Source organism: Acomys russatus, chromosome 7 (genome assembly GCF_903995435.1).
Source record: "Acomys russatus chromosome 7, mAcoRus1.1, whole genome shotgun sequence".
In the NCBI taxonomy this organism is placed as follows: domain Eukaryota; kingdom Metazoa; phylum Chordata; class Mammalia; order Rodentia; family Muridae; genus Acomys; species Acomys russatus.
The window spans coordinates 2,168,040-2,191,856 of NC_067143.1; the positions used below are offsets into that span (position 1 = coordinate 2,168,040).

At 40.7% G+C, this 23,817-nt stretch overlaps 1 protein-coding gene and 2 pseudogenes across 1 annotated transcript in view; 1 reads left to right on the forward strand and 2 right to left on the reverse strand.

The window, feature by feature from the left end:
* Positions 1-23,817, reverse strand: part of LOC127191345 (zinc finger protein 54-like) — a 213,296-nt gene that overhangs the window by 82,256 nt on the left and 107,223 nt on the right. The window lies entirely within an intron of this gene.
* Positions 570-15,134, reverse strand: LOC127192050 (zinc finger protein 54-like; annotated as a pseudogene).
* On the forward strand, positions 8,975-9,974 carry LOC127191350 (40S ribosomal protein SA-like; annotated as a pseudogene).

The window sequence follows — 23,817 nt, forward strand, 5'->3', positions numbered from 1 at the left end:
GAGAGAGAGAGAGAGAGAGAGAGAGAGAGAGAGAGAGAGAGAGAGCAAGAGAGCCCCCACATCAGTCTGTAATTTCTTTTCGGTTGTATCATCATCTGGTTTAATATCAGGTAATACTAAGGATAAGGAGGTCTTTCTTTTTGTATCAAGAAGTATTTTAAGTAGCTTTGCTGTTAGTTCCTCTCTGCTGTTCTGATAGGATACGATCAATCTGGCCCTGGGGTAATTTGGGGGAAGGCATTTAATTAGTTCTTCAGTCTTATTGCTATTTAGTTCTTTTTATATTATTTTATGTTGTTTAAATTTTATATGTTATATGTACTTGGAAACTCATCTGTTTCAACTAGAGCTTTCAATTCAGTGGAAAAGACGTCTTTAAGTAGAAAGAAGATTCATTTGTTCACTCATGTCTATCAAGTAGCCTGTGCATTTACCTTATGTAATCGCAATGACACTATAACAAAAAGTTATGTATAGCCTGCAGGGTTGTACAAGTCTTTAAACCCAGCACTCGGGAAGCAGAGGCCAGGAGAACTCTGAGATCCATGCCAGCTTGGTCTACAGTGAATCTAGAGCAGAGTCCGCGTTGAAGAACAGCATTCATGGTACCGGAAGCACCATTCGTGCTTCCGAAGGAGGAAATCGTTGAACAGTCCTACCCAGCTGTGATGCCTGCGAACCACAACAATGATCACCATGGCACCATAACCCTGAGAGTGCAGCAGAGGCAGGCACAACAGTGATCACCATGGCACCATAACCCTGAGAGTGCGGCAGAGGCAGGCACAACAATGATCACCATGGCACCATAACCCTGAGAGTGCGGCAGAGGCAGGCACAACAATGATCACCATGGCACCATAACTCTGAGAGTGCGGCAGAGGCAGGCACAACAATGATCATCATGGCACCATAACCCTGAGAGTGCGGCAGAGGCAGGCACAACAATGATCACCATGGCACCATAACCCTGAGAGTGCGGCAGAGGCAGGCACAACAATGATCACCATGGCACCATAACTCTGAGAGTGCGGCAGAGGCAGGCACAACAATGATCACCATGGCACCATAACCCTGAGAGTGCGGCGGAGGCAGGCACAACAATGATCACCATGGCACCATAACCCTGAGAGTGCGGCAGAGGCAGGCACAACAGTGATCACCATGGCACCATAACCGTGAGAGTGCGGCAGAGGCAGGCACAACAGTGATCACCATGGCACCATAACCCTGAGAATGCGGCAGAGGCAGGCACAACAATGATCACCATGGCACCATAACCCTGAGAGTGCAGCAGAGGCAGGCACAACAATGATCACCATGGCACCATAACCCTGAGAGTGCAGCAGAGGCAGGCACAACAATGATCACCATGGCACCATAACCCTGAGAGTGCGGCAGAGGCAGGCACACCTGGGTGGTGACCGACAGCTCTCTAATTGACTTAAAACACTGTTAACAAAAGAGAATCCATGTCTGATAATGGAAACTTAGCTACCTATTCAGTGTTAGTGAAGTTATCAATATTGGAAGAGAACCAATAACCACCACTTTACTAAGGCAGCATAATCCCTAAAATCTAAACTTTTCCCTCATACTCAAAGATAAGTGTAGTCCCCACCCCTCATTAAGGAAACTTCTCTTTGCAAGAGACACACACATGCGTACATACACACACACACACACACACACACACACACACACACACAGAGAGAGAGAGAGAGAACTACAAATAAACCACAGCTAATCGAAATGCAGACTTGTGAATGCAAAGTCCAGTGAATATATCTATAAACATCTATAAAACACTTCTGCACATAAGGCTCAAGGAAATTTTTTGAAGGAGTAGAAGTATTTTAAGAGCCAGAGGATCAGGAAGGCTGCCATGAGATTGTGTCTGTTAGTATATTAGTCAATGTTCTCTAGACTAAGAGAACCTATAGAATGAATCTATGTCTCTCTCCCTATACATAATATACATGTATAAGTTATATATTATAAAGGAGCTTATTGTCTAGCTAATCAAAAAGTGGCTAGCTGTGAAGAGAAAGTCCAAAATCTAGTAGCTGCTCAGTCCACAAGGCTGAATGTCTTCAGTATATGCTGGAATCCCAAAGAAGTAGGCTCCAATGCCCATGAAGGAATGGATGTGCTAGCAAGGCGAGGGCAACAGGCAATGAGCAAAGGCTGCTTTTTTCCATGTCCTTATATAAGCTTCTGGAAGGTGAGGTGACCCAGATTAGAGGCATATCTTCACGCCTCAAGATTTCTTTCAAAGACACTGATGCATTCATGATAATGTTTTTTAACATCTACAATTTCAGAATTAGGTAAAGAATTTGTCAAATTAAATGCACTTTAGGGGTGGAACTTCTAAAAAACAACAACACATGGAGATTATATGTGGTATGCCTTTATATGGTTTCTTAGAACTATACACTTTGTGATGGACAGCAAAGTTGGAGAAAAAATAAAGACCTTTCCACATTTTTTTATGTTATCACATTTTGTCCTCATTATGATTTTTTTACAAGAAAGTTTTAATATAATCCTAGCTGTCCTGAAACTTACTGTTGAGATAAGGCTGGCCTTGAACTCACAGAGATCCTCCTGCGCTGTGTCCTGAGTGCTAGAATTAAAGGCTTGCATGATCATGTCTGGCATTGCTGTGAATTTTGGATATTGAACAAGATGTTTTTATTACATCTATTCCCAGGGAGTAGAGAGATGGTTTAGTGGTTAAGATCACTGGTTGTTCTGCCAGAGGACTGGTGTTCAATTCCCAACACACACACACACACACACACACACACACACACACACACACCACCACCACCACCACCACCACCACCACCACTACCAGTAGCAGCAGCAGCAGTTTACAACTTTCTGTTTACCCAGGTTCACACACATACACACACACACACACAAACACACACACACACACACACACACACACACACACACACACACACACCACCACCACCACCACCACCACCACTACCAGTAGCAGCAGCAGCAGTTTACAACTTTCTGTTTACCCAGGTTCACACACATACACACACACACACACAAACACACACACACACACACACACACACGAACACACCACACCACACCACCACCTCCACCACCACCACCAGCAGCAGCAGCAACAGCTTACGACTTTCTGTTTACCCAGGTTTAGGGGGTCTGATGACCTCTTCTGGTCTGCTAGGCACCAGGCATACACGTAGTGCACAAAAATACTTGAACACAGTGCAAATATACATATTTTTAAAAACTTTCCCAGTTACTTTTACAGAATTTTCTTTTAGCATAAACTGATATTTTCTAACATTTAAACTTCATTAAAGGCTTTCACAAGTTTCTAGTTTCTTATCTTTATTTTTTTATTATGTATACTGTTTTGATTTGTGAGCCGAGAGTACCAGAAATGATATGTCACATTATTTACAACTATATTTTTGTTACCTTTATGAATTTTCTGATGTCTTTTAAGACTTGACTACTGGGTAAAGGATTTGCTATACTCTTTGCATTTGTAAGGATTCTATGCAGCATAAATTTTCTGATGTGCTCCAAACATGTGCACTTGGTAAAAAATTTGTCACTTTCTTTAAAACTGTAAGATCTCTCTCCAGTATGAATTCTTCAATGAATTCTAAGATGTGTGTACTGGGTAAAGGATCTGTCACATTCATTGCATTTCTAAGGCTTCTCTCCAGAACGGAGTCTGCAAAGGCTTTTAAAGTGTCAAAGTTGATGAAAGACCTTGCTGTCTTGATAACTATACTGTTCCTCAGCAGTATGGATTTTCTGATACCTCTTTAAACCAATACAGTAGGCAAAGGACTTGTCCCATCCCTTACATTTGTAATGCTTCTTTCCAGTATGCCTCTTCTGATGGCTTTTAAGTGCAGACACATGAGAAAATGAATTTCCACATTTATTGTATGAAGTCTTTGATGTGCTTTAAGACTTGAGCATGGAGTAAAAGATTTGTCACAAACATTGTCTTTGTAGGTGTTTGTTTCTAGGATCAATTCTCTGCTGTACATTGAGGCTTGAGACAGTACTGAAGCATGCCTTGTATTTCCTACACTGCTGCACTTTCTCTCCACTGTACATTGTTTGTTGCACGAGAGTGCATACAGAGTTGAAATGGCCATCATAGTGTTCCTGTCTGTGTTCTTTCTTCGGAGGGTACAGTCTCTGATCTTGAGTAATATTGGAAGACAAATTTAAAGATTTCTCAGTCTTTTGATATGCAAAGTTCTTCTCCAGTGTGCATGCTTTTATGTCGTCTAAGTTTGATGATTCAATAAAGGCATCCCTGTCATGACTGCATAGGTAGTTATTCAAGTTTTCTGTAGTTTCACTTGTTTTACAAAGTGTACGGTTGGATGGTTCATGAAGCATTTTGCCAAGCTTACCACACTGACAAATCTCCTTTTAATTCTTCACATGTTGATGGAGAATATCCCATATGCTGTGGTTCTCTGAAAATGAAGGCATGTTCTATGATTAAACACTTGAGAAATGACTGGCTCCCTAAATTTTTTTTTAATAAGTACTTATCACAGAGCTCCCAGGAGTTGCTATTTTTTTCACTATAATCATATGGATTCTCAGAAAAACAGAGAGAGAGCCTTCGAGGAAGATAAAACAAATCATTGAGGATTCAGTAGTCAGCTTCAGGACAGAGCTACTAACTGTCTTTAGAATGTCTTTATTTTTAAATATTTTCCTCAGATATTGATGAAAAGTTTAATCCATTCCCAGGTTCACAATATTTGTGTATACTAATGTACAGCAATGAAGAATGCTGTTCAGAAGACTCAATTCCTTCTAATATTAAAGGATTATTTAAAAGCATCAAAGGGCTTTTTTTTTTTTTTACCTAAAAAAAAGGAAAAGAAAAGAGAAAAACCATTTGATTCTTTAAAAGTAATTGATGCAAAGCAAATGTACTGCAAGGTATCAGAGACACTATAGATCATTAGAGGCAGTGCTGTCACAGGTAGCTACTTTGATTCCTATCCTCCATTGCTGAGCTCCACACAATGCTGTGTTTCCCTATATGGTTATTATCAAGTTTACTCTATGCACCAACTCCTAAGATTATTTTTCAGGAAGATTCTCTATTGGAACAAAACTCAAACATGTAACATAAAGACATACATTCAAGCAAGGCAATTACAAAAGAATGCTACTTCATGGACTTATGTTAGACTTATTCCATCTGATGTCCGCACAGCCAAATTAAATTGCATTTTATACCAGTATCAACACACCATATTTCAGGTGCAATAAGGTACAATGTCTTGTAACTGTTACAACAATCAGGATGTATTGTGAGACCAGGATACTACAATAATCCTTTTAAAGTGGAATTGAATATAGAAAAAATATTTTCAGCTCTTTCTCTTTACTTTAAAGCCATCATGGTTGCCCTGGCTGTGGCTGCTGCCTCTTCTCTACATTTTAGGGCAATCTCATTTGCTCCAGACAGATGGCCAGGTCTAACCTGCATATAATAATCTACATTTTCTGTGAGGTAGTCCATGACCCAAGTGAGAATTTTTAGAAAGATTACAGATGTATAACTCAGTACTTTGCTCAGACAATGAGGAGAACACAAGCTAGGGGAATCTAGGCATGATTTCTCAATTACCTTGTCCCATCAAATCTTCAATATATTTAGGGACAACATTTAGTTTGCATATCTTGACTTTTTCTTACAATTAAAACTATGTCAAATGCAATAATAGATATGTATGGAGCATTAACATACAGTTGCAGCCAGCTGCAAAGCCTGTGACCTACAAAATGTCTTTCCTGCAAGATATGTAGTGCTACAGAAATTGTGGGAGCAGCCAACAAGTGTCTGATTTGACTTAAGGTTCACTCCACAAGATGAAGCCCATACCTTGACATTGCTTGGGTAAGCAAGGCCCAGAGACTTATGATAAAACAGTGTGACTAAAGTGACTCCTAATGACACTCTGCTGTACTCGTAGATCAGTGCCTTGTCCAGTCACCATCCGAGAAGCGCGCTCTAGCAGCACTTGGGAACAGACACGGAGACTCAAAGTCACACATCAGGAAGAAAGAGAGTCTGCATGGGAGGTCTCCATTAAATCCCTGTCCTCAGAGCTCAGGGAGCCATGCAGTAGAGGAGGTGCAGAGTGTTAAGAGCCTGATGGGATGGAGGACAGAATCACATGATCCTCTGAATGAGTGCAAGTGAACTCACAGGGACTGAAGTAGCAGCCACGGGGCCTACATTGGCCTGCACCCAGTCCTCTGAGTATATATTATAGTTTTAAGCTTAGTATTATTGTAGGACTCCTGAGTGTGAGAACTAAAGGGCCTCTGATCCTTGTTCCTGTTCCTAGTAATCTTGCTCTTCTGTTGGGTTACTTTGTCCAACTTTAATAAAATGAGTGTTGCTTTACCTTACTATATTTACTTTGTTAGAACTTAGAACTCTGTTATTTTCTAATGACAGACAGAAAGTAAGTGGATATTAAGGGAAGGGAAAGTGGGGAGAAACTGGGAGGGGCAGAGGGAGGGAAAACTATAATCAGGATATACTGTATGAGAAAAGACTGTTTTCAATAAAAGGAAAAAAATGGAAAAATAAAAGATATGGTAGAAATAGTATACCATACTGAGTTTCTGAACACATGTTGGAACCAAACTGAAGGGTGCATGAGACCTCTAAAATGAAAAATGCAAAGAAAAACTACAAATATCATGAAAAAAAGTTCTTTTCTATTACCAAATTTCCCATAGTTCCCTATTGCTTTCAAGAGTCCCTATTGCTAACAAAGAGTTCACATCTATAATTTTGGCACATACAAAGGACGAGTTAGGAATTCTACAAGCAAAATGTTCTCACTCACAGAGACCAGGTTGCTGTAATCCTCCAACATCACATCAATGTACAGAGCCCTCTGAGCAGAGTCCAGGCATTCCCACTCCTCCTGGGGGAAGTCCACAGCCACATCATGGAATGTCAGCAGACCCTGAAACAAACAAACGAAAATTTGACCATATGCTATTGGGCAGACTGCTTTCCTAGATAAAAAGAGACTTTAGGAAACTGGGACGTAGATGAGCGAAGACAATAACTCAATCAGATGATGTCTAATATACTCTATACTGAATGCTCTAACTCTGTGAAATGAGGATGACACAACCGTCTCACAAGCATATCCATAAAAAACACACACACATTTAAGGTCTGGACATGGTTACCTATGTGTTAAGGATGCTGTGTTTATGTCCCACAGAATCTCTGTGTACATGTCTCAGAAGGAAAATTCACGATTAAGAAATGTGCTTTGAAAGCCGGGCGTGGTGGTGCACGCTTTTAATCCCAGCATTCGGGAGGCAGAGGCAGGCGGATCGCTGTGAGTTCGAAGCCAGCCTGGTCTACAAAGCAAGTCCAGGGCAGTCAAGGCTACACAGAGAGACCCTGTCCCCAAAAAAGACAATCATGTAAAATTGACACTGAGTCAATCCTGTATGTACTTGGGCTTTACACGCCTCTATTCTAACATGTCCAGCTGGGATGTTTAAACTCTAGTACCAATGCCACAACATTAAGGACTTAAGGGGTAGATATTGAAAGTAGAATATATGATCGGCTTCACTGGCAAACAGTTTGGTTTTTTGTCTACAGTAAGAAGTGTATCAATACTACATACTGGCTGTTTTAGTATTTTTTTAATTTTTATTTATTTATTTAATTTTTGCAGGATTTTTGGCTGTTTTAATATTAACATAAAAAAATCAAGCAGTCTATGGAATTAATTTTATAAGAATATTTGAGCCCCTACCAAACAGGTAGAAAAAGTCACATCAGCCACATGTTATAGTCTAAAGGTTTCCTAAGAATATGCATACGGCAACTTTGACAAATAACAATTTCAAAAGTTCTGAAGAAAAATTTACACTCAACGAGTTATAAAATTTGAGGAAAGTCCAAAAACACATTAAATAATATTTAAGTTAGAACTAAGCATGTACACATAGGTATAGTAACTTTGTATGCATTCAGAAGTGACACAGATTTCATGTGAGTAATTGAATATATTAAATTGTGTGAAAATTATAGTCAGTGGCAGCACTTTGCAAACGTAATACAGCACAGAAAACTGCTCAGAAGAAAATTTGAACCACTAAGTCTGAATTTTGTGGTCCTCAATGTGATCTATTTTAGTACTTAAGCTGTACTATCTAACGGGTTTTGGGTTAGTAGTGTTTTATGATTCTTCTTTTATTTCTCTGAAAATGTAAAATGGTGACATATTCTGACCATCCAAGAATTATGGACAGAAATGAAAATCTGCAGGTCAGAACCCATTTCCAAAATCTCTGCTTTAAAACACTGCAGCTTCCGGGCAGGGTAATAGAGCTACTGTTCTCACAGGAGCCGACTAGAGCAAGCAATCATGAGGATTGTTCTCTCTGCATCAAGTGTGATGGCTGATGCACAGCAATCAGTCAGTGCTCTCAAGACACTTTTACTCATGCATTCCACAGAATGCTAGATACCACGCCCCAGCCAGAAAAAGGCTACAAAATTGTATCCTGCTAGGCAAAAGGGGAAAAAGGAATGAAAAATACCGATATCTCTAGTTTGAGAAGTTACCACTAAGCATACTAAGCCAGTTATGTGAGCAACAATTCTCCAGAGACAAAAGATATGAGGTGTCAATAAACACATGGGCACACCATTGCTATCATGACATTAAACACCAAAGAGAAATACAAGTAGACCACAGTCTGAATCTACACTCAAGAATATCAATTTCATAGCAAGATCAAGCCACATACCTGCCTTGTTCAGCATCTACAGTGTGCTTAAATCTTTAGTATTGCCTTAACCGCACAGTCCAGGGACGGGTCCATACAGCGTTGTTCTTGATTCCCGTCGTAACTTAAAAGGGAAGCTTACAGAATGTCCAGAGCCCTTGATGTCCTGCAGATGAAGGAGGAAGATGTCCTCAAACTCCTTGTTGTGGGAACCCCACTTAGGTGGCACCAACCCTGACTTTCAGATGGAGCAGTGCATCTACAAAAGGAAGAGTGACGGTATCTACATCATAAATCTGAAGAGGACCTGGGAGAAGCTGTTGCTTGCAGCTCGGGCTGTTGTTGCCATTGAGAACCCTGCTGACATCAGCATCATCTTCTCCAGGAACACTGGCCAGTGAGCTGTGCTGACGTTTGCTGCTGCCACTGGAGCCACTCCCATTGCTGGCCACATCACACCTGGGACCTTCCCCAACCAGATCCAAGGAGCCTTCAGGGAGCCACGGCTTCTAGTGGTGACTGAACCCAGGGCTGACCACCAGCCCCTCACAGAGGCCTGTTATGTCAACCTGCCCACCATCACTCTGTGCAACACGGATTCTCCTCTGCACTATGTTGACATTGCCATCCCATGCAACAACAAGGGAGCTCACTCAGTGGGTCTGATGTGGTGGATGCTGGCCCGGGAAGTACTCCGCATGCATGGCACTATCTCCTGTGAGCACCCATGGGAGGTTATGCCTGATCTTTACTTCTATAGAGACCCAGAGGAGATTGAGAAGGAAGAGCAGGCTGCTGCTGAGAAGGCCGTGACCAAGGAGGAATTCCAGGGCGAGTGGACTGCACCAGCTCCTGCGTTCACCGCTGTGCAGCCAGAGGTGGCAGACTGGTCTGAGGGTGTGCAGGTGCCCTCTGTACCCATCCATCAGTTCCCTACTGAGGACTGGAGCTCCCAGCCAACCACTGAGTACTGGTCAGCAGCTCCCACAGCCCAGGCCACCAAGTGGGTTGGAGCTACCACTGAGTGGTCCTGAGCTGCTCTGCAGACACCTGAGCAAAAGGGGAAATGGAAGGAAAATAAAGTCTCTAAACGTTGAAAAAAAAATCTTTAGTATTAGAAACCAAGTATTATTTAGAATTAAGAACCAAGGTATAAGCCAGATGTGGAGGCACACCTGTAATCCCTGCACAAAGGTAGGCAAAGGCAGGTGGATCCCTGTGAGTTAAGAGGCCAGCCTGGTCTACAAAGCAAGGCCAGGACGGGCAAGGCTACACAGAGAAACCCTGTCTCAAAAAACAAACATAACAAACAAAACAAAACAAAACAACCAATATATAAGTCTCTTACAATTTCCTTCCTTCCTTCCTTCTTTCCTTCCTTCCTTCCTTCATTTGCTCACTTTCCATCCAATTGTAGCCCCCTCCTTTGTCACCTCCCAGTTCCATACTCCCTCCCTTCTCCCCTCCCCTAGTCCTCAGAAAGGGGTACTCCTCCCTTATCATCTGACCCTAGCCTATCAAGTCTCATCTGGACTGCCTGTATCCTCTTCCTCAGTGGCCTATTAAGGCCACCCAGCCAGAGGCAGGTGTTCAATGAGTGGGCACCAGAGTCCACATGAAAAGTAGCCCCTACTCCTCATCTTCTGATTTCTTCTTCAAATTCTTTCTTCAGAGACTTGAAGTTTCTTTCACGCAAGTCTTTCACTTGCTTGGTTAGAGTTACACCAAGATACTAAGATGTTGTAGCAACTGCTTCATGTGTTTCAATATGCCTTTTTATAACCATGATCCAAGGAAATGTGACAGATATCACAAATAGAGCCTACATTGTACGTTAGCATATGAGCCTTCCTGCAATAATATGTAAGAATATGTAATCCTCTATAGCAACTGGACACCACATTTTTTCTTTGTTTATGTATCACAGTGAAAATATTTTGAAAATTAAAGGTCATAAATCCATGAGGAATATTTGCCTTAAGAAAGAAAGAAAGAAAGAAAGAGGGGAAAGGGAACAATCGAGGAAAGTACAATAGGAGATATGGAATTACAGAATTATCGTGGACATCTGGAGTCATAAAGACAGCCTGGTGTGGCATAAAAATAGACAGGAGGATAATAGAACAGGAAACAGGACTCAGGAAGAAAATGAGAAAGCTACGCTAATGTAATATTTGACAAAGGAGGTAAAAAGATACATTACAAAATATGGCCTCTCAAACAAGTGTGCTGATCTAGTAGGAGAATCAAATTAGATTCAATTAGGTTCTTATCTTTCCTCTTGTATATCAAAAAAAAAAAAAAACATGCAAAAAGGATCAAAAATTTTATTTAAGACCAGACCCACAGAACTCTGGAAAACATAAGGATACTGTTCAGGATACTGGGATGGGCAAGAAGTGATTGAATAGAAAGTACACCAACCACACAGAAATTAACCTCAAGCATCAACATATGGGACTACATGAATATACTAAGTTTCTATACATCAAAGGAACAAACCGCAGAGCACACAGATACTCAAACAATGAGAGAGAATCTGTACCAGCGACATTCTGGATAGTGGCTCATATCTCGAATTCACCAAGAATTATCTCAAATTCACCAAGAATTACAGAAATAAATACCAATGAAATAAAACTGCCAGTCAACAAATGGAGAAATGAACTGAATAGACACTTTTAGACAACAAAAACACAAATGGTCAATGAATATTGCAAAAGGTGTTCAAAATGCTATCTTGGAAATGCAAAGCCAAGTAAAACAGCTCTGAAATACAACATGGTTGTCATTAATCAACCTGACCAAAAATATGTAAAAGAGGATGTGGAGAAAAAGATACCTTTATTCACTGTTGGTGTGTGTGTGTGTGTGTGTGTGTGTGTGTTGGCTGAAAATTAATATAGCCATTGTTGAAATCAGTTTTGAGATTATTCAAAAATTTAGAGATGGATCTCTCATATGACCCAGCTACTTTAGCCTAGGGATATATCCAGAGAAGTCTACAACCAACTATAGAGACATTTACACCTCATGCTTATTGCTGCTTTATCTACCATAGGAAACAAATGGAATCAATGTAATTGTCTATCAACAGATAAATGGATAATAAAAATGGTACACATATAAAATGGAACACTATTCAGCTAAAGAGAAAAATATAATATAAGTTTGCAGGAAAATAGTTGGACTTAGAATGTGTAATAGTAAGTGAGGTCTTACAGTGTCAGAAAGATGTAACTACATTTTCCCTCACATGCAGAATCTAGTCAATAATATATTAATATGGAAACAATGTACATTTGGGCACAGTAGAACAAGGAGACATTAAAACATGAAAAGTTACATATCAGGGGTTGAGGCAGGACAGAATGCAGGTAATGATCACAAGTTATGAAAAAGAATATAAAGCTAACTTCTTTTCTAGTTTTAATTTTGTCACAGGACTTTTTTTTTTTTTTTTTTTTTTTTTTTTTTTTTTTTTTTTGTATTTTGGTGGTGGATCAGTTCATAAAGAAAATATAAAATTGTATCTGAGGCTCCCAAGCTTCTGTTCCCAGTGGCTACTGGGACTGCATAAAAGTACAGTGAGCTGTGTAGTCTTTGGGTTTGGTTAATTTCAGTATGTGACATGTTTGTTTGTTTCCAACATGTTTTATGATAAAGTTAAAAGAAACTATCAGAAGCAGAAAATAAAAGTTTAAAAATATAACAGTTTTAGAAAAAGAGTGGAAATGGCCACTGACCTAGGATATGTTTACTGGAAAATCATCCATTTCCTGCTGTTTCTTGTCTTTGATGTTTTTCTTTCAGGAACAATGAATAGTTGGCTTGTGCCCCTTTAATATCAAGGGGTCAAAAATAAAAAGTAAAAAGTAATACTAAAAGGTGATAAAGAACAATGTCAAACTACATGAAAAGTCCAAGCTACAGAATTCTACTAGGTACCTGGTCAATGATTTCCCCAAGTGACGAGAGCGTGGAAAGATATTTAAACCATGAAGAAGAAACCACTGTCAACTATATGCTGCACCCAGACAACATTCTCTTAAAATTGATGGAGACATAAGTGTATTTGAAGATAGTCATGAGTAAATACAATTCACTTCAGTAAAGCAGCACAGCGGATAATAAGAGGCAAAACATATACAGGAGAACTCCTTGAACCAAGAGGGACTATCCATGAGGACAATGGAAATAATCATCCATAAGAAAGACTGTAAACCACTAATTTTCAGAGAAGGAAGAAGAATATTACCAATGATCCAACTAGCAAAAACATTAAAACAAAATCATAGAAAATAAAAACCCTATGAGCAGAAAAATGTAGTCACTCTGGAAGTCATTCTGGAAAATCCTCAATTAAATAAACAAATCCTCAAGCTAAATAAATCTAGCACATGATGCAGCTGTTGCACTTTTTGGCATATGTGCAAAGGGCTATACACACCTTACTCCACAAATACATGCTCACCCATTTTCATTGCTGCTCTGTTCACAACAGCTACAAATAGAAACAACCTAAATGTCCTCCAAATGATAAATGGATACTGAGAATGTGGTACATACACAGTGTTCACCTGTTATGAAAAACTTAAACCATGAAAGAGCTTTGCAGGGAAAGGAGTGGACCTAGGAAAGATCACACTGAGTGAGGTAACCCAGACCCAAAAGATAGGTAGTGCATGTTCTCTCTCGTAGGAAGTTTCTAGCTCCAGAATTTCGGAAGTGAGTACACAACCAGGAGTAGCTGGAGTAGCCACAAAAGTAAAAAGAGACCGTAATGGGATGTGAGGGAGGTAGTAGGCAGGAGAATAACAGGGAACAAGTGATTTGAAGGGAAAATGGAAAGACAGGGCGGAGATTTAACATTGGTAAAGGGACAGGTACAAACACAAAAAAAGGATGGCAAAATAAAATAAGGATGTTGAAAAAGTAATAAAGAATAATATTAGTATCCAACTACCAAAAATGCCTACAATACATATAAGTCTATATTTACATATACATTTAGAGTATAAACGAAAAGTTCCTATCTGGGCTGTTAATGCTCCCCACAAGAGGCAGAGATTAACTAACAGAAAAACCACCAATACCAGGCATGAAAAGTCTGCTTTCAAATTGTTGGTCACAATGGCCTAGAGTGGTTGCATACACTTTTAAACACAGCACCCAGTGGGGTAGAGGTAGGCTGATATCTCTGAGTTCGAGGCCAGCCTGGTGTACAAAATGAGTCCAGGACAGCCAAGGCTACACAGAGAAACCCTGTCTGGAAGAAACAAACAAATAAACAAAACAAAACAAAATGTTGGTCACAGCTGTCCAAGAAACTTCCAAAACACTATTGGCTACTGATGTTGCCCTTCATTCCCTCCCAGACCCTATTGTTGAAGATGCCATGCACTTTGGAACAAAACCAAGAGGACTCACGTTGGATCTGAACTTAAAGCCTCCCTGGAGGTAACATGCAAGCTTCCAGAGGAATTTTTTAAATGCCATGACTATGGATGGCAGTAAAGAAGACTTATGATAATAATTATAATAGTGATAGAAATATCAAGACAAAAATATCAAAACACAAAATAAAGAGTATTAGCAAATGATGAAGTGGTCCATATTCTTTGATCAACCTGTGTGCACGTCACAAAACCCACAATGAAGACATGCACAGTAGACAGAAAACAGAAGAACACACAAAACATGTGAAAACTGGCATGTTCTCACATGTTCTTTTTAAACATTTTTTTTTGTTTTATAAGACTCCTTCAATTCCTATTATAATCTAATTTGCATATTTTACAGAACATACTCCTGAAAGTACCAAGGGACAGCAAAGAGCTAAAAAATACTAAGAAGATCAAAACTAGAGGTGATCTCAAAGTATACTACAATTACAGCAATGGAAACCACTTGGAATTGACATGACCACAGACGATAAGAGATATCTATGGGAAGCCAGCATATGAAGAGTTTAATTGTCTGTACATATACTTGCTGATTCTTATTAAAACTCTGTTGGCGTTATTTTCCAGAATGGAGAAATTAACACTAAAAGATAGAGAATATACTAGGATACCAAAGGTCCAATTTCTGGAATCAGTAAACACACATAGAAGTATTACTTTCATCGTTTTATAATAAATTAGAATCATAGAAATAAAAACCATTTAATATTGGCATGAAAACATGATCAGTGACGTTCATGGAACAAGGACAGTATCACTCAAATGCATAGTCAAATAAAATTTTGTTTGCCTTAGTATCAATTCTTCCATAGAATATCATTTTACATACCTATTCTCCATACCTACATTAGGATAAATGTAAAAAATTTCTCAGCGGAAATCTCCAGAATTATTTCTAGTGAAACAATGTTGCAAAACTGATTTCATGTCCCACTCTCCCATCCCATCCGTTGAGCTCCTTGACATCCCTTCACCACATCTAGATCCTTAGCTACTGTCTTCACTCTCCCTCTCCCCCTTTCTAGGGGCCTTCGTTCTGCTGCAAAGCTGAGCAGGTCTGGGTGGTCAGTGAGCCCTGCACATGAGAGAGAGACTCTTCAGAAAGCACCTGGATTTCTAACACCAAACTGTGCTCAAAAGATGAAGAGAAACAACATAAAAGATTCTATAGTGCTTCGCCAATTGTCATGTAGTGTCAGAATACTGAAAATATTTAGAAAGCATTTTCAGTTAGCACACCTGGAATCCCACATTCAATCACAGCTCAGACCTCATGGGCAGAAGTGGAACCAAATGACCAGGATGAGACTACTATCCACTAGTGAGGTCCCGAATTTATCATGGACCAAAATGATGGAAGCCTTACACACTCAAAGGGACTCACAAGAAGAGAGAATATCTTGTGAAAAATGTCTCTGTTCCTCTGCAGATGTCACTTTACTCTGTGATATGTGAGACTCCTTCACATACATGCAGACTAGATTTTTTCAGGAAGCCGAAGGAGGAGCATGGGAGACAATAAGCAACTATTTTCACCCACAGAAACCAGAATGCTACACTTCTATAACAACCAGTCTCTGTACAAAGCCCTCTTAGCAGGGTCCAGGCAGTGGTCCTCCTCCTGGGAGAAGTCCACAGTCACACCACTGGCTGTCAATAAACTACTAAATAAAAAACAACAGTTTGAACAGCTGTGTTGGTGCACTCTTTCAATTTTAGCACTCAGGAGACAGAGTTGGGTGGAACTCTAACTTGCAGTCCAGACTGGTTTACATGGCGAAGTCTGGGACAGACAGAGCAACACAATGAGTTCAGGTCTCAAACAAACAAACAAAGAACCAAAATATAACACTTTGTTCATGTGTCCATGAGCTGAGGAGACAAAAGACTATTGTGGACTTTTTTTTCTGATGTAGACAAGTTAGTGTAATTACTCAAAAGATGCTTTCCCATTTGACAAAATCCAACACCCATTCATGTTTAAAGTGTTGGAGAGATCGGGGATACAAGGCACTTATCTAAACATAATAAAGGCTATATACAGCAAGCCAATAGCCAACATCAAATTAAATGGAGAGATACTCAAGGAAATCCCTCTAAAATCAGGGACCAGACAAGGCTGCCCACTTTCTCCATATCTCTTCAATATAGTTCTTGAAGTCCTAGCCAGAGCAATAAGACAACACAAGGAGATCAAGGGGATCCAAATGGGAAAGGAAGAAGTCAAACTATCCCTATTTGCAGATGATATGATAGTGTACATAAGTGACCCCCAAAATTCCACCAGAGAACTCCTTCAGTTGATAAGCACGTTCAGCAAACTGGCTGGTTACAAAATTAACTCAAAAAAATCAGTAGCCTTCCTATATACAAATGACAATCATACAGAGGAAGAAATTAGGAAATCTACACCCTTCACGTTAGTCACAAGCAATTTAAAATACCTAGGAGTAACGCTAACCAAGCAAATGAAAGACGTGTGAAAAAAGCTTTAAGTCCCTAAAGAAAGAGATTGAAGGTGACTTGAGAAGACGGAGGGATCTCTCTTGTTCGTGGATCGGGAGAATCAACAGTAAAAATGGCCATTTTACCAAAAGCAATTGACAGATTCAATGCAATCCCTATCAAAATACCTACACAATTTTTTAAAGACATTGAAAGGTCAATTCTCAACTTTATATGGAAAAACAAAAAACCCAGAATAGCTAAAACAATCTTATACAATAAAAGATCCTCAGGAGGAATCTCCATACCTGATCTCAAGCTGTACTATAGAGCAATAGTAATTAAAACAGCATGGTACTGGCACAGCAATAGGCTGGTTGATCAATGGAATCGAATTGAAGACCCAGATCTGAATCCACATACATATAGTCACCTGATTTTTGACAAAGAAGCCAAATCTATTCAATGGAAAAAGGATAGCATCTTCAACAAATGGTGCTGGTCTAACTGGATTTCTACATGTAGAAAAATGCAATTGGACCCATACTTGTCACCATGCACAAAACTCAAGTCCAAATGGATTAAAGACCTCAATATAAAACCAGAGACACTAAATCAGTTAGAAGAAAAAGTGGGGAAGAGCCTGGAACACATTGGCACAGGAGACAACTTCCTGAACAGAACACCAACAGCCCAGGCCTTAAGGTCAACAATTAATAAATGGGACCTCATAAGGCTGAGAAGCTTCTGTAAGGCAGGAGACACTGTCAAAAGAACAAAGCGACAGCCTACAGACTGGGAAAAGATCTTCACCAACCCTGCATCTGAGAAAGGTCTAATATACAAACTTTATAAAGAACTCAAGAAATTAAACGCCACCAAACCAAATAACCCAATTGAGAAATAGGGCTCAGAATTAAACAGAATTCTCAACAGAGGAATATCAAATGGCTGAGACACACTTAAAGAAATGCTCAACATCTCTAGTCATCAGAGAAATGCAAATCAAAACAACTCTGAGATTCCATCTTACACCCATCAGAATGGCTAAAATCAAACATTCACATGACAACACATGCTGGTGAGGATGTGGAGAGAGAGGAACACTCCTTCATTGCTGGTGGGAATGCAAACTAGTACAGCCACTTTGGAAATCTATCTGGTACTATCTCAGAAAACTGGGAATAGGGCTTCCTCAAGACCCAGCTATTCCACTCCTTGGAATATACCCAGAAGATGCTCCAGCACACAACAAGGAAATTTGCTCAACCATGTTCATAGCAGCCTTATTCATAATAGCCAGAACATGGAAACAGCCTAAGTGTTCATCAATAGAAGAATGGACTAAGAAACTGTGGTACATTTACTCTATGGAATACTACTCAGCTATTAAAAACAAGGAATTCCTGAAATTTGTGGACAAATGGATTGAACTAGAAATGATCATAATGAGTGAACTAACCCAGAAGCAGAGAGACTCAAAGGGTATATACTCACTTATAACTGGACAGTAGCCCAAGGGGCAGGTCCCATGAAAGTCTGCACCTACCAGGAAAGTGGGATCGAGGTGAGAACATCCTATTGAGACTCTAGGTGAGAAAAATATAGGGGATAGGGAAGTAGGTGGATCCAGAGGGTCCTAGAAACCTACAAGAGGAACATTATGATGGGTGGATCTGAGCCCAGGGGTTCTGCTTGATCAATGGCACCAACCAAGGACAAAACGTGCAGTCATCATCAAACCCCTACCCAGATCTAGCCAAGGGACAGAACATTCTCCACAGTTAAGTGGACACTGGGGACTGACTTTCACAGGATCTCTGGTGCCCCATATTTGGCCATGTCCGTTTGTTGGGGAGGCCCAATGGCACTCGGAGGAAGGATAGCGGACTACCAAGAAGAGACTTGATACCCTAGCACCATATTCAGGGGGAGGAGGTCGCCCTCAGTCACAGTCATAGGGAAGGGGGATTGAGGTGAAAGTGGGAGGGAGGGAAGAATGGGAGGATGCATGGGATGGGATAGAAAATGAGATGTAATATGAATTATTTTATTTTTCAATAAAAATGTGTTAAAAAAAGATGCTTTCCAGTATTATGCTACATAATGATATACATTTTCTTTTTCTTTTTTTTTTTTTTTTAAAGATTTATTCACTATTATGTATACAGATATGCTCTGTCTTGTGTCCACCTGAAGGCCAGAAGAGGGCATCAGATCACATTATAGATGGGTGCGAGCCACCATGTGGTTACCGGGAATTGAACTCAGGACCTTTGGAAGAGCAGTCAGTGTGCTTAACCTCTGAGCCATCTCTCCAGACCTTTTTTTTTTTTTAAGGGTGGTTTTTTTTTTAATATTTTTTTTTAATTTTAGTTTATGTGAGTTGGTGTGGGGGTGTCAGATCTTGGAGTTACAGACAGTTGTGAGCCGCCATGTGGGTGCTGGGAATTGAACCCGGGTCCTTTGGAAGAGCAGGCAGTGCTCTTAACCACTGAGCCATCTCTCCAGCCCCCTACATTTTCTTTCTTTCCTATTTTCTCCTTCTTTCCTTCCTTCCTTTCAAGACAGGGTTCCTCTGTGTAGCCTTGGCTGTCCTGAACTTGCTTTGTAGACCTGGCTGGCCTCAAATTCTGTCTGTCTCTGCCTCCCCCAGTGCTGGAATTACAGGCATACACCAACTCACCTGGCTCACACAGAGTATCTTGGAGGTGGAGGGAGAAGCTTTCCAGTATAGCCTGAATGGGTTTTGTGGGCAAAATGTTTTCATTTCTGTTTTCTCTTTTTCCCTGAGATAAGATTTCTCTGTTTAGCCCTGGCTGTTCTTAAATTCCCTGTTTAGACCAGGTTGGAAAGACACTCCCTGATCCATCTGCCTCTACCTCCAAATCCTGGGTTTAGAGGCATGTGCTCCTACCACCTGGCTTATATTGCCTTTTCCAGCTGAAAATACTGTGACCTGATGTCCTCAAATAACATACTGTTCTTTTTCAGGCTTAAAGTTACAACATTAAGAAATCAGCACAAGGAGACACTTTTCTTATTCCTTGTTTCTTATTGATTGCCTCTTCTTTTTTTTTTTTTTTTTAAACTGTGTCTTACCATGCAGCTCTGGCTGTCCTGGAACTCACTATGTAGACAAAGGTGGACTTCAATTCACTGAGATCTTTCTGACTCTATTTCCCCAGTGCTGGGATTAAAGGTGTGTGCCACCAAGCCTGGCAAAGACACTTTTCAGAATGCTGTATTTACAGCACAAAGTGCATATGTCTCAGACGGAAAATTAACGGTAGATAAAAAGTTTACTTTTAGATGTTAGCGCTTACAACTGTATCTGTGAAATTTGCAAAATGATGTTTTCAGATTCAACTCAATCTGCAGGCATTACCTGTATTTAAACAGACTAGTGGAAAATCACCCTGCCAGTATCCTGCCCTAGAACTCTCAGACTGATGCTTTACAGTGAAAAGGCTTACCTAATGGAGGTCTTGCAGCTATGAGCGCTGGGGGAAGTTTTCCTGATGCAAGTGTTACAGCTCTGAAGGAGAAGGTATTCTGGGAGTCTGGAGCTAACAAACATAACAAAGCACACAGCACAACAAAATAAGAAATGTATTAGGAGGGAAAACCCACATCAGAGTGACTGCCTCTGCTCTAGATCTAGAGAGGAGCAGCAATGGAGAGAAAGCTGACTTTACATCGGGTTTCTTGGGGGAGAAGGGAGAGCTTTCCGGTGTGGTCTGGGATTGGAGAGATTTTTGTGAGATGAGATCCTGTAGCTTGATCTTGGGCCTCCCCTCCCTCCCCTCCTCTCTCCCTCTCCCTCCCCCTTCCCTTCCCTTTCCCCTCCCTCCATCTCTCTCCCTCCCTTCCTTCCTCCCTAGAGAAGCCTGGGGGTGGGGCGTATTCCTGTGTCTCCAGGGGCTTAAAGCCTGGAAATCCCAACCCCCATGACTTAAAAGACTATAATGTTCCAGCTTTAATGCCAAGCCATACTTCAAGATCCACTGTACTTTTCCAGGAGCTCACTATACATGTTCCAAAGACACCATAAAAGGCCATCCCTCCGCCTGCCTTCTGTCTCTCATCGCTTGCAGAGCAGCCCCCATTCTGAGTCTATCCCCAGTACATTTCTTGCCTGAAGTTTGCTGTGTGGTATGACTTTATTGTATACCTTTGCTGCTGACTGCAAACTTGATCTTGGTCTCAGAAACCACATACAGCTCCCTTTCGTTACTAATATCTAAAACGCCCCATTAGTGACAAGTCCCTAGGTCCCCCAGGACCTGTTAGTGCGGACGAACGTAAGTTTCAAGAGCTTTGTCCTTTCTACCATAGCAAAGAAAAGCATGTTCATCAACATGATTTTTAATTTATCAACAGTTAAATTCAAATACTCTACTAGAGTACTTTTATAAGAAAATTTTGGAAACCAAAGGATCAATGAATTAAAATTTATCGACAAGGCTAAGACATGCACAGCAGAATTTTAAGTGCTGTCATACGTATGAACAACAGAGAAAAAAAAAAAAAAAAAAAATCACACCCCGGCCTCGGTCCAGCCTGATTCCCAGCCCTGCAGCTAAGCTGCTGTTCCAGCCATTGAGCTGCTGTCCCACCTGCGCTGTTACTTTCTGTGTTCCCGCGAGACCCCCGTCGTGTCCTCCGCACGCAATTCCCCACAAAGCAGGGCCACGAGCTCAGTCTGGGAACCGGTTCTTGACAGTACTGGTTTTTGGCTCCTCCGTCCAATTTACCTGGCCTCACTAGTCAGCAGTCCGGCGTTTCCTTTCCTGTCACGCCTCTAACCCCGCCCACTCCACACACTTCCTCTACCAATGTACAACAACCCCCGCCCTCCAACCGGTGTTTCCAGTCAGAGTTCCCGCCCGCTGAGAATGGTCCCTCCCACTGTGTCTCGGGCTGTTTTCCACACAGCTCTAGCTATCAGGGTGCCCCAAACTGTTCTACACATTCGCCCCACTTGATTGCTGCCAGCCTAGACCAGAAGTGGACATAGTAGGACGCTGCACGCGATATCTGATGCACACCATGAGTTCTGAACCTTTCAGATGCCTACCACTTCGACAGGACTACTGGCGTCTGGGATACATACTCAGACCAAAACGTTAACAAGCTAAAATCAGAAGCCAAAGTCCCATACGTAACACAGAAAAATGTCAAGTCAAAACCAAATACTGAAAGTTTGATTTGAGTTCAGTAACTTGGAGTTTGGAAAGAAATACGTGTCTCAAAAAGTCAGTGAATTCATTCCACTATATACTCGGCATGATAAAAGTGCTTTGAGATGAAACAATAAAATCTTTAGAAAAAAATGCAATGGTGAATATAGAGACTCTTGGCTGTCCCAGATGCAGAAAATAAGTAAGATATGTGTTCCCAGCCTTAAAAACAAAACAAAACAAAAAACAAAACAAAACAAAACAAAAAAAAAACCCTCAGGTACACCATCCTGTATATGGCTATGAGAATATTGAAGAATAAAATTGGGGGGAAAGGGGGTGGGCATAGTATGTACCGTTCTTCAGACCCTATGCAGCTACTGTAACCAGCAGCAACTGTACTTAACTGCAGTGGCCTCACACAGGAGGACCACAGTCAGTCTAGGAAAGGATGCTGCTCATAGGCCCGCATCTCTTCTTCTCAAATGTTGGCTGTGGATAGATTTTAAAAGAAGAATCACTGCCTGAATTTGTAGTCCTCTCCTAAACCAGGCAGGTTCCAATCCACACTCTCACAGACGGCTCTGGTTTATCTCAGTGGGTCCGGAAGCAAAATGGATAGATATGAATAAACACAGGAGAGATTTATTGGAATTGTGGACCAGAGTAGTAGAATAGTAGAGAGGTGAGAGTGGGCTGCATTTGAGGCAAACACACACACACACACACACACACACACACACACACACACTTGCATGTTTGAATATATGTGCGCACATGCACGTGCGAGAGTGAGAGAGAGAGAGAGAGAGAGAGAGAGAGAGAGAGAGAGAGAGAGAGAGAGAGAGAGAGGGAGAGGGAGGGAGAGAGAGAGAGAGAGAGAGAGAGAGAGAGAGAGAGAGAGAGAGAGAGAGAGAGAGAGCGCCCTAATAATGACAATTTTTTTGTTTGGTTGGTTTTTGAGACAAGGTTTCTCTATATATCCCTGGCTGTCCTGGAATTTGCTCTATAGACCAGGCTGGCCTCGAACTCAGAGACCCACCTGCCTTTGCCTCCCAAGTGCTGAGATTAAAGGCACGTGGCACCAGTGCCCAGCTGTAATTTCTTTTTGGTTGTATTATTATTTTATTTTATAACAGGTAATACTGGAGTCTGGAAATCCTCCGTGTGTGTGTGTGTGTGTGTGTGTGTGTGTGTGTGTGTGTGTGTGTGTAGTATTTTAAGTAGCTTTCCTATTTTTCTTTGAAGTTCTTATAGAATCCTGTCAATCTGGTCCTCGGGTTGTTTTAAGGGTAACATTTTATAACTGCTTCAGTCTCATTGCTACTTGTAGTTCTGATTTATATTATATATTTCATGTTGTTTAATTTGATATGTTCTATGCACCTGGAAACTTATAGTGTCTAATTTAGTCAAATAGAAGTCTTTAATGTTAGTAGACAAGACAAAAGATCTACTTGTTTACTCATGTATATCGATTAAGCTGTGTAAAAGAAATCCTAATAAACCACACTTTGATCACCACACTTTAGTAGTGGGAGACTTCAACACCCCCATCTCACCAAAGGATAAGTCAATGAAACAGAAGCTAAACCAAGAAATAATGACACTAACAGACGTCATAAATCAAATGGACCTAACAGATACCTGCAGAACTTTTCACCCAAACACAAACAATTATACCTTCTTCTCAGGATTTCTTGGAACCTTCTCCAAAACTGACCATATAGTAAGTAGGTCACAGAGCAAGGCTCAACGGATACAAAAAGATTAAAATAATATCTTGTATTCTATCAGACCACCATGGACTAAAATTGGACCTTAAGAACAACAGAAATAACAAAATCTTTCACACACTTGGAAACTGAACAACTCTTTATTCAATGATAAATGGG